This window comes from Nicotiana tabacum, chromosome 9 (assembly GCF_000715075.1).
Source record: "Nicotiana tabacum cultivar K326 chromosome 9, ASM71507v2, whole genome shotgun sequence".
NCBI classification, from domain to species: Eukaryota; Viridiplantae; Streptophyta; class Magnoliopsida; order Solanales; family Solanaceae; genus Nicotiana; species Nicotiana tabacum.
In genome coordinates, this window is record NC_134088.1 from 54,822,161 (window position 1) to 54,834,035 (window position 11,875).

General features: G+C 41.6%; 1 non-coding gene across 1 annotated transcript; it reads left to right on the top strand.

Moving 5' to 3' along the window:
• Nucleotides 1-5,358: 5,358 nt before the first annotated feature.
• On the top strand, nt 5,359-5,465 carry LOC142164418 (small nucleolar RNA R71). Its single transcript, XR_012695189.1, has one exon. It is a non-coding gene; the product is annotated as a small nucleolar RNA R71 (small nucleolar RNA).
• Nucleotides 5,466-11,875: the final 6,410 nt, after the last annotated feature.

Sequence of the window (11,875 nt, forward strand, 5' to 3'; positions counted from 1 at the left end):
GTTGGGTTTTTAAGAGGGGGAATTAAAGGAAAACAAAACAAAAAGAAAATAAAAGCAAAAAACTAACCTGGCAGTGCGATCTCTCAGACGAGCGACATACCTGGCGAGGCGAGCTTAGAGGCAGGCGACGCGAGGGATTCCGCGAGATGTGTCTCGCTATAACCCATGTGAGGCAAGCTCCTTAGTGAGCTCAATACTTGGCGTTGCATGGCTTAACGCATGGCCCAGCTTGCTGGAGACCAGGCAGCACAAGATACTGCGTACGACTTGCCAAAATCACCTGCAAACATGTTAGTTCCTAAAAACAAAAAGAAAAATTCTAACTACACTAAAAATCAACTACAAATTGGGTTGCCTCCCAACTAGCGCCTTAGTTAACATCACGGAATGACGAATACAACATTACAATGGGTTGCCTCTCATGAAGCGCCTAATTTAACATCGTGGCATGATGTAGGTAATCGCACTTAAGGCTCGCTCAACATTGGTGGCTCGAGCAAATGAGTTACCGACACTACTTTCGCGTCATCCATGCCCAAATAATGTTTAAACCTGTGTCCATTGACTCTGAACGTACGAGAGTCATTTTTTGCAGCAATCTCTACGGCTCTGATGGGGTGAATCTCTACCACACAAAATGGTCCTGGCCATCTTGACTTCAATTTGCCCGGAAACAATCTCAATCTCGAATTGAATAATAATACCCTGTCTACCAGCTAAAAGTTTCGCTCAAGAATATTTTTGTCGTGCACCAGTTTCATTCTTTCCTTGTATGACCTTGTACTTTCAAAAGCATGGTATCGAAACTCGTCAAGTTCATGCAACTCTGTGACTCTACTAGTTCCAGCGGCTTCCACGTCCAGATTTAATTATCGCAACACCCGGGAGGCTTTATGCTCTAACTCCACCAGCAAGTGACATGCCTTTCCAAACACCAATTTATACGGTGACATTCCAATCGGAGTTTTGAATGCAGTGCGGTAATCCCATAACGTATCATTCAATTTTCTTGCCCAATCAGTCCGAGTAGCATTTATAGTTTTGGTCAAAACACTCTTGATTTCTCTATTTGACACCTCGACTTGCTCACTCATTTGTGGGTGATACAGAGTGGCAACTTTGTCGCGAACGCCATATTTCTCCAACAACTTTTCAAAGGCTCGGTTGCAGAAGTGGTTACCCCCATCACTGATGATAGATTTTGGAGAGCCAAATCGGGTGAAGATGTTCTTTCTCAGGAAACCAATAACTGCCTTCGCATCATTTATAGGAAGTGCGACGGCTTCTACCCATTTTGAGACATAGTCCACCGCTAGAAGTATGTACTTGTTATTGTATGAGCTAACAAATGGTCCCATAAAGTCAATTCCCCACACATCAAACACCTCTACCTCTAGGATCGGGTTCATGGTCATCTCATGTCGACGGAAAATATTCCTCGTCCGTTGGCACTCATCATAATTTTTCACCTAGAAGTGTGCATCTTTAAACATCGTCGGCCAATAAAAACCTGACTTCAACACTTTAGCCGTTGTCCTTATGCCCTCAAAATGTCCTCCATACAGTGAAGCATGACTTGCCTGCAAAACAGAAGATTGATCTATCTCGGGAATGCATCTCCGGATCATGTTATCAAGACAAATCCTAAACAGATATGGTTCATCCCAGAAATACATGCGATAATCACGAAAAGACTTTTTCTTTTGCACAGAAGACAAGTCATAAGGAACAATACCGCTTTCCAGGTAATTTGCAATATTTGCATACCATGGTGTAGCATCGAGGCTTGTCGCTAAGAGTTGTTCATCTGGGAAAGTCTCCACAATCTCTTCTACCTCAACCTTCTTCTCGGCTCATTCCAGCCTAGACAAGTGATTAGCCACTTGGTTCTCTGTTCCCTATCTGTCACGTATTTCCAAGTCAAATTCTTGCAGCAGTAGCACCCATCGAATTAGGTGCGGTTTTGACTCCTTTTTCTCAATTAGGTACCTAAGAGCAGCATGGTCAGTATAAACAATTACCTTCGAGCCTATCAGGTATGACCTGAATTTGTCAAATGCGAACACCACTGCTAGCATCTCCTTCTCGGTCACTGTGTAATTTAGTTGGGCACCACTCTAATTTCTACTTGCGTAGTATATTGGATGCATGACTTTATCTTTTTGCTGCCCAAGAACTGCTCCCACAGCATAGTTGCTCGCATCACACATCAGCTCAAATGGTTGCCCCAGTCGGGTGCAACTATGGTAAGTGTTGTCACCAGCCTCTTCTTCAATTCCTCAAAAGCTACCCTGCAGTCATCAGAAAACACAAAAGGGTGATCGATTTTAAGCAATTTACACAAGGGGTTAGCAATTTTGGAGAAGTCTTTTATAAACCATCTATAGAAACCGGCGTGGCCAGGGAAACTTGTTATTGCTTTGACGGAAGTGGGTGGTTGAAAATTTTATATCACATCAACCTTTGCACGATCTACCTCAATGCCCTTACTCGACACTAGGTACCCTAAGACTATACCTTCTTGTACCATGAAATGGCACTTTTCCCAATTAAGCAATAGATTAGTCTCCACACATCTTTTCAGTACTCTTTTTCAAATTCTTTAGGCAATCATCGAATGAGTCTCCCACCATTGAGAAATAATCCATAAAGGCCTCCATAATGTCCTCTACCATATATGTGAAGATGGCCATCATGCACCTTTGAAATATGGCGGGTGCATTGCATAAGTCGAACGACATTCTCCGAAAAGCGTAGACGCCATATGGACCGGTGAATGACGTTTTCTCTCTATCTTCCGGAGTAATGGAGATCTGATTGTACCCCGAGTATCCATCCAGAAAGCAAAAGTGGGACCTCCCGGCCAGTTTATCTAGCATTTGATCAATGAACGACACGGGAAAGTGATCTTTTCGGGTGGCCTTGTTCAATCTTCTGTAGTCCATATAAATTCGTCATCCCGTGATTGTTCTTGTTGATATCAACTCGTTGTTATCATTTTGCACTACAATCATCCCACCTTTCTTTGGCACACATTGGACTGGGCTGATCCAGTTGCTATCGGAGATGGGGAAAATGATCCCCGCATCTAACCACTTTATCACCACCTTTTTCAAAACTACCTTCATGTTGGGGTTCAGCCTTCTTTGATGTTCTCTAGAAGGTTTGTGGCCATCTTCCAGTAGAATCTTATTACAAAAGGCCGGGCTAATACCCTTAATGTCTGCAATGGTCCAACCAATTACAGTTTTGCACTCAATCAATACCTGCAAAAGATGTTCTTTTTGCACATCTAACAAACCAGATGAGATAATGACAGGTAAAGTTGAGTTAGGTCCCAAGAAAGCATACCTGAGATGAGGTGGTAGTGGCTTCAGTTCTAACTTTGGTGGCTCTTCTATCGATGGATTAGCTGGAGGAGTTTTCCTTTCTTCTAAGTGCAAAGGCTCAAATTCGAGCTCTCTTTTCCAAAACCCTTGGCCTTCAACAGCCAGTACCCACTCTGCCATGTCCTCTCCATTTGCTTTATCTAAGTTCATGAGGCAGACTGCTAGAGGGTCTTTAGCATTCAAGGTCTCATCTTCTTCCTCCAAAATTACATCCACAACTTTTATTAGAGAGCAGTTAGCAAATTCACTTGGTCGCCGCATAGACTTCTACATATTGAATGTTATATCTTCATCATTTAGTCTCATTTTTAGCTCTCCCAGTGGCCAATAATGGTCTTCCCAAAATTATGGGAATCTCCTCGTCAACACGGCAGTCCAGAATGACAAAATCTATTGGGAACACAAACTTCCCAACTTGTACTAATACATCATCAAGGATACCTAATGGCCTCTTTACTGTCCGGTCGGCTAGATGTAGTAGCATGGATGTGGGTCTTGCTCTTCCAATACCTAACCTTTTGTAGATAGCCAAGGGCATCAAGTTTATGCTTGGCCCTAAATCCCACAATGCTTTAGCAAAAGCATAGCTGCCTATCGTGCATGGGATTGTGAAACTCCATGGGTCTAATAACTTCTCAGCTATGGGTCTCGTCACAACTGCACTACAAGTCTGGGTCAATGTAACAGTGGACAGGTCTTGGAAGTCGAATTTGCGAGACATTAAATCTTTCATCATTTTGGCATACCCAGGCATCTTCCGCAAAGCGTTAATCAGTGGAATGTTCACCTAGATTTGTTTCGATATCTCCATGAATTTCTTATACTGCTCATCCTTATGATATTTGGCCAATCTCTGTGGGAATGGTGCTGGAGGTCGCTTCCGTCTTTTGATTTGAGTTTTATCTTGCTCAGGCACTACTTCTACTGTCGTTTCTTGTGCTACCTCAGTCTTCTTCGCAACCTCTTTTTCTTTGCTTCTGCTCTCTTGTGCATGTTGTACTGTCACCTAAGTTAACCCTGTTGCATCATCTATCTCAATGGGTACTTGCACAAGTGTTTCCGTAGGTCGGCTTTCGCGAGCAATTTCTTGCTTCAGATCTAGGTCTCACCATTTCTTAGACTCACTACCATAAGTTGTTTCGGTCCCTGCTCTTTTGGATTGACTTGTGTGTCTACAGGTAACGTCCCTTGGGGATAATTATTTAGAGCCATCGAAATCTTTCCTAATTGAATCTCAATTCCCTTTATCGATGATTCATGTGAGTCCACTCTCTCTTGCATTTTTCTATTGGACCTAATCAGTTGTTGCAGCATTCCTTTAAGTTTGGCAAACCCATCATCTTGTCTCACTATCTGTTGTTGTTGAGGCTGTTGATAAGCTAGCTGCTGATTTTGCTGGTTGTAACCCTGTTGCCTTTGGTAAGGCACAACTTGACCCTGTAGTCGCATAGCTCCAGGATTGTTGTTGTTATTGTACTGCTGTTGTGCTGGCCTATATTGTTGATTCTGCTGCCCCCAATTCTGACCACCTTGCCTCTGTCCCCCATAGTTGGCCACATAGTTCATATCTTCCTGATAGTGCTGGTTGTCACCTTCCGCACTCCACGAGCATACATATGGTTGGTTAATGCATGGTGTACATAAGCCCACATTAGTTGCATCAACTATGTGTACCTGCTGCTTCTAGCCTGATTCATCGATCTTTTTGGTGATGATACTCATTTGCGTCATTAAAGTGGCCACATTTTCAGCTATGGAGTTGTTTGGGTCCAAAGCCACTGAATGAACTACAAGAGTGATTGTAGAGTCTCTTGTCATCCATCTTGAGTTTTGGGCCATTTTATCAAGTAGGATCTTGCATTCTGTGAATGTTTTGCTCATAAATGCTCCACATGTTGAAGCATCAACATTGGCCTTTAAGTCGTCTGCCAGTCCCATGTAAAACCTCTGCCCCAACATCTGAGCTGGAATTCCATGATGTGGACATTTAACCAGCATACCCTTGAACCTCTCCCACGTTTCTTGTAATATTTCTGTTGGTCTCTGCCTGAAGCTCAATATATCATCAATTTGTTTAGTAGTCTTATTGGGTGGATAGAACTTGTTCAAAAATTGCTTGACTAATTCCCTCCATGTAGTGATGGAGTTTATGGGGAGTGAATTAAGCCAAGTCTGAGCTTCTCCTGTCACCGAGAATGAAAAAAATAACAACTTTATTGCTTCCGGTGTCACATTAGGTTGCCTTTGCGTGACACATATCGATAGGAAATTCTTCAGATGCAACTGAGGATCTTCAATGTATGACCCTGAGAACAGTCCCTTGTTCTGCAACTAATGTAGCATGTTGTTTGTGATTTGAAATGATTCCGCTTATATCTGAGGGACTGCAATTGCGATTGCCAGATTTTTGGTGGTGGGTTGTGCCCAGTCATACAATGCTGCTTCTGGCACAAGAGGCACCACACCTTGATTGTTCGGTTCATTCTCATTGTTTCTGTTGTTTGGATTTTCTACTCTGTCATCCATGTCTGGTTCGATTTGTTCTGTTGAGTTCTGTTGTTGTTTGCCCTTCTTGTTTGCATGATTCAGTGCCTTGAAAACATTCCTAGGATCTGATAATGCTTCGAACAATTCACCAGTTCTTGAGGAGTTTCTAGGCATGCACCTGTAGCACCCAAGACTACAAACGTTAAAATTTCAATATATTTGGTTTATAATGAAGAAAATTGACTACACTAAGAATTATAGCAATTCTTTTAGCTGTAATTAATAACACCGTTAATTTCCCGGCAACGGCGCCAAAATTTGGTCACGCCCAACTATGCCTTGTAAAAAGGACTTAGCAGTCATTGCAAATATTTTCCGGTTAATAAGTCCGAACTCTAATTCCACAGAAAATTAACATATTAAACACAGCTACTAGACTCGCATAAATTCACGCAATCAATCTTCAGAAATATTAAGTAACAAATTTGATGTTTACTAACTAAATATCACGTAATGAAAATGCAATAATTAATAACTAACTACGAACGGGTTGTAGACAAGAATTGGAATGATCTAAGGTTATGATTTCCCCTATTGTCGGAATCCTTTCCGCTACGTTTTCTATAAATTTGCCTAAGTCTTCTCTACCGATCATGAACGCTCTGAGTGTTGTAATTCTCTCCCGAGTAACTACCACTATTTACTAGACATATTCTCCCGAATTACGCTAGTGGCATTAAGTACGACTCACTCGGATCGCACCAAGGTTTCATTATCCGTAATCCCACTTTTAAACCCTCCGTATTGATCCCTCATATACGTTAGGAGTGATGTTGTTCAACAATTACCTAATTATGCACTCTCCCGAGTAATACACACTAAATAGGCACAGTCGATTGAGGGCCATTCAATCAACAACAATAATAATAGAGTTGAACAAATAGAGAAAATAGTACTACGACAAATCTATATTAACGTAACAGGAAAATCATCCTCCAATAGGTTCCATCAAAACCCTAGATTAGGAGTTTATCTACTGATACTTATAGTAACAATATACCAGATGTTTTGCATAATTCAATTACAAAGTAAAGATGAAAGGATGTAGAAATCAATGATTCTAACTCCTAACTGTTGTTTCACGAGCTATCCTTGCCTCCAGTTGCAAAACTGCTTCAAAAGTGGCATTTTATGTCTATTTATATGTGCAGGAAAAGACCTAAACGACATAGGCCAAGCCCTGGTCAATCCAAGAGACGAAATAAGCCTTCAAAGTTCGGAGTGTGCGCGCCTCAGATCTCGCCTTACGAGGCTTCGCGCGAGCAAGATCTCGCCCCAAACCTGGCGTCGCTAGCCTTAATGCAAGGTGGACCTTGCCTCCTGCCTCGCCTAGCCTTCTCCCACGTGAGATATTAAGCTTTCTTCGTAGCTTTCTCATTTAGCCGCTGCTCACTTCTTTCTTTCTTAGTTTCAACTGTGTTCGAGCACGCTTTAAACTTTAATTATTCCTTTTGCTCTACTTTCATCTCCAATTCACCTATACATAAATTAGACTCCATTACGCGCAAATAAAGTGTAGTTTATCATTAAAGTATACAAAATGCAAGGAAAATAATGTACTAAATTTAATATGGAATTATAGCCACATATCATGATGTCCTCGTTAGGACTGGGAACGACTACGTCCTTGTCTTCCCATTTGCAGTCCTCTCGGACAGTCTTGTGTGTCTCCTTAGTAATGTAGCAGACATACCTTAATGCCTCCTCATCCCGATCTCCTTGTGCGGAGGCTTTCTCGACTTTGAATTTGTTACCTACGGAGTAGCTGCCGGGGATAAAATGTGTAAGAGGAGGTCTCGAGGCTACCACCGGAGGCACTGCCACGGTGTCGGTGGCCGAGGAAGAAGTCATCGGTGCAGTGTTTTGAGGTACTCATTTTGAGGTCTTCGCCATCTCTATCTGAGATTATGAAGATCTGGGGAGTTGATATGCAGATTTGAAGATAAGGTATGAATATTTGAATGTGAGCTATGAAGATATGTAGGTATGAAGAACAAGTTGTGAAGGTTTGAGGAGATGGGTACGAAGGATCGGCAAAACGGATGAAGATATGAAAAGCTCGAAGGTAACTTAAGAAAATTTGAAGTCAGAAAGTAAAAAAGTGAAAGTAAGGAACCGAAGCTTTTATAGGGAAAGAATAATGATAGCGAGATGTTTCGAATTCGATAACCGCCAAGGGTGTTCAATCGACGACTGACACACGTCCAAAGTCAGAGAGACGTGACTAGTGGGACGTTTCAGTTTGTCAGCTTACGCATGACTTATGAGGGAAGGAACCGGAGTGAATTGGTCACTTCTCATCGCTCCTATAATCTACTCTCCAAAAAGTGAGGGCACTATCTGTATGCGGGTAAAATCGAGGATAGAGTTATTATTGATTTCCTGTTATGAATGAGGAATGACGTTACTTGTTGCTGGCTCGGGTGAGCCCGAAGATATCCACATATCAGAACTAAGAACAGAAGAATGATATAACGGGTATCGAGCACGACCGAACCCGGAGGGAATCAAGCTCCACTGGAATGAAGAATCGAGGGTAAAAGAAAGGCGGTTGAAGGAGAAAAACGAGGAGCCGAAATATCGGCCATCAGCCGGATATTACGGCGCATATCACGCTCGGTATTGACTGCAGATCTTATTTTCGTGGGAAAGAAGGAAGGAAAAGATTTTTACTTCATTTAGACTTATATTAGGGTTAAATCTCCTCTACTATATAAAGAGGAAGACCCCTTCATTTTTCGGACTTACTTTTTCACGCATAACAAGGCAATAAAATTTACTTTAGCTCTCAGCAATAGTTTTAAGCGTTCTTCAGTTATTTATTTGTTTATTCGGATCTGAGCTATCTCGAGGGCTCAATCAAGAACGATCACTGGCTTTAAGTTAAACTCAAGCTAGGCTTAATTATTGCATCACTTTATTTTGATCATTCCATCTTATTTCAATTCAACTATTTACTGTTCTTTGATCATTTCTATTAAATTAATTAATCACATATCTTTTAAGCCGCATACAAATTTAATTATTATCCATTATAAGGGTAAACACATGAAACCCTTTTCGAGATCAACCGTCAACGGTCTGATCGAGCTGATCTCTGGGTGGTGTTGTAAGTTGTGACTACTAGAATGGCTCTGCATGACCGCTGTACATTTGTCTGGCCATTGTACTTTTTTGGGTCAAAATTCTACTATGATAAAAGCAATTTGCGATTCATTAAACAGCGACCTTTTAGGGGGAAAAGCTCTGAAATTAGGCGGCCACCCACCAGAAACATGTTTCTTCTTTCTTGCCAGAAAAGATTGGTCCAACAAATACCTAAAGCTTTCCGCTGATGGAAATAAAATATGCAAGTTCTTGATACATTCATTGTCTTCTAGAATATCAAATAATCTGGGTTTTATTTCTAAGTATCTTTTATGAGGTACTGAATTGCAAGCCAGGAATGGAAAATATCTGTAGATTGATTTCTCACTTCTTTGGTCTACTTTAGTTGCAAAGCCTAAAATTTTTGCATGATGGACGTGTCAGGGATAGACAAGTTCCGTCACATAACACTCAATTAATTATTTGCTCTACTTACTGTGAGCTTTCTGGTTGTGCCTATTTCCATGAATATTCACCTAAAGAATACTGATTTCCGATAAGGGATTAAAAAAGAAAAAGTTAAAAATTAACAGAAAATGTGGCTATAGGGAATTGAACTAGTGACCTTACAAAGATTTTGAACCCTCAACACAACTAAGCTATTCTTTTCTACCATGTCAAGGAGATTCAAAATATAATATATAAAGGTACAGAACAGATTTGACTTTATATGTGCAGTGTAATTTTCGGATGAAGGGGATGAACCTCTTCCGCCCCCTAAATCCACCCCTTCATTTAATAACAAGGTTTGTCATTTCTATCTTCCACCTATTTCAGATGGTCATAGATCCATACATGTTTCAAGCTAATTCATTAGGACATTGCTTGATGCAAGAGTACGAAAATATGGGGTATAACAGAATCCCCCCTCCCCCCCCCGGAACCCCAACCAATCAAGCCCCCCACGAAAAAGAAAATATGATATTTTTTTACACAAAATAAAAGCATCAATTAACTTTTTTATGGAAGAAAATGAGTTAAAGAGTACAAACCTATGAATTGATGTCGAGTCTTCCCTTCAAAATCGCTCCTAGGCCGAGTTCTAATGGAAGGGTTATGGAATTTTGGGGGAAATCCCGCTACTGTTCTGTTTTAAGTCACAGGCGTCAGGCCTTCTTCACGTTCGCAAAGGGCCTGCCGCGTTCGCAATGAGCAACAACCTGAGTGGCTTTCGCGTTCGCGAAGACTGCTCCCCTATGGTCTTCGCGAGCCCATGCTCGCGTTCGCATAGAAGAATGACTGACCCCTCCCCCAGGACCCTAAAGCTTCGCGTTCGCAAGAAGCTGGTCGCGTTCGCGAAGGGTAAGCCCTCATTGCTTCGCGTTCGTGATTAAGAAAATAACCCTGCCCCAGTTTACTCTTCGCATTTGCAAGAGTACCTTAGCGAACGCGAAGAAGAACACACCAGATATCAGCTGAAGCACAAAAACCAGATTTTCTAAGTTCAAATCATCCTGCAGCCTATCCAAAACTCACCCGAGCCCTCGGGGCTCCAAACCAAATATGCACACAAGTCTAAAACATCATACGAACTTGCTCGCACGATCAAATCGCAAAAATAACACCTAGAACTACGAATTGAATGCCAAATCAAATGAAATTTTGAAGAAAGCTTTAAAACTTCTATTTTCACAACCGGACGTCTGAATCACGTCAAACCAACTCCGTTTTCACCAAATTTCACAGACAAGTCATAAATATAATAATGGACCTGTACCGGGCTTCGGAACCAAAATACGGAGCCGGTATCAACAAAATCAAACATCAATAAATTCTTAAAATCATTAAACTTTCAACTTTTAATTTTCCATCAAAATTCCATATCTCGAGTTAGGGACCTCGGAATTCGATTCCGGGCATACGCCTAGGTCCCAAATTATGATACGGATCTACCAGGACCATTAAAACACAGATTCGGGTCCGTTTACTCAAAATATTGACCAAAGTCAACTCAAATCGTTATCAAAGCAAAATTTCATATTTGTTTTACAGTTTTTAACATAAAAGCTTTCCAGAAACACGCCCGGACTGTGCACGCAACTCGAGGGGGGTAAAAATAAGATTTTTAAGGCTTCAGATCACAGAATTAGGTTTTAAAACATAAGATGACCTATCGGGTCATCATATTCTCCACCTCTAAAACAACCGTTCGTCCTCGAACGGACATAGAATAGTACCTGGGCTGGTGAAAAGATGCAGATATCTACTCCGCATATCTGACACGGACTCCTAAATAGCTACCTCAACGGGCTGACCTCTCCACTGCACTCGTACTGAAGAAAAACTCTTAGACCTCAGCTGTAGAACCTGCCGGGCTAGAATAGCATTTATTTGTTTAAATTGGGTATTTAAAATCTAGCCCTAAATTCCTTCTAATTTCGGACCTAACTACCTAAACATAGCCCAATTACCCCTGGCCCAAGACCAATTAACCCAACCCCATACCCGGTCGCGACCCGTTTAACCACCCGACCTACAACCCTTTTAAATCGTGGTTGTTGATCTCTGAGATCAACGGCCCACATTACACCATCCCTTTTTAATTATACCCCAAACCCCCTAACCCTAAATCATTCCTCACTGCCCGCCGCCCTTGAATCCTCTCATCTCTCATCTCTCAAACCCTAGCCGTCTTTCTCCCAATTTTCTCTCATAATCCCACCGGACATAGGATTACATAATTGTTTCTTGCCATATTCTACTTCCCCCTGGTACTGGAACCTTCTATATACCGCTTTCCTAAACATGGCCATCCACATTTCGAGACTTGAGGTATAGCTGAACGACGTCCA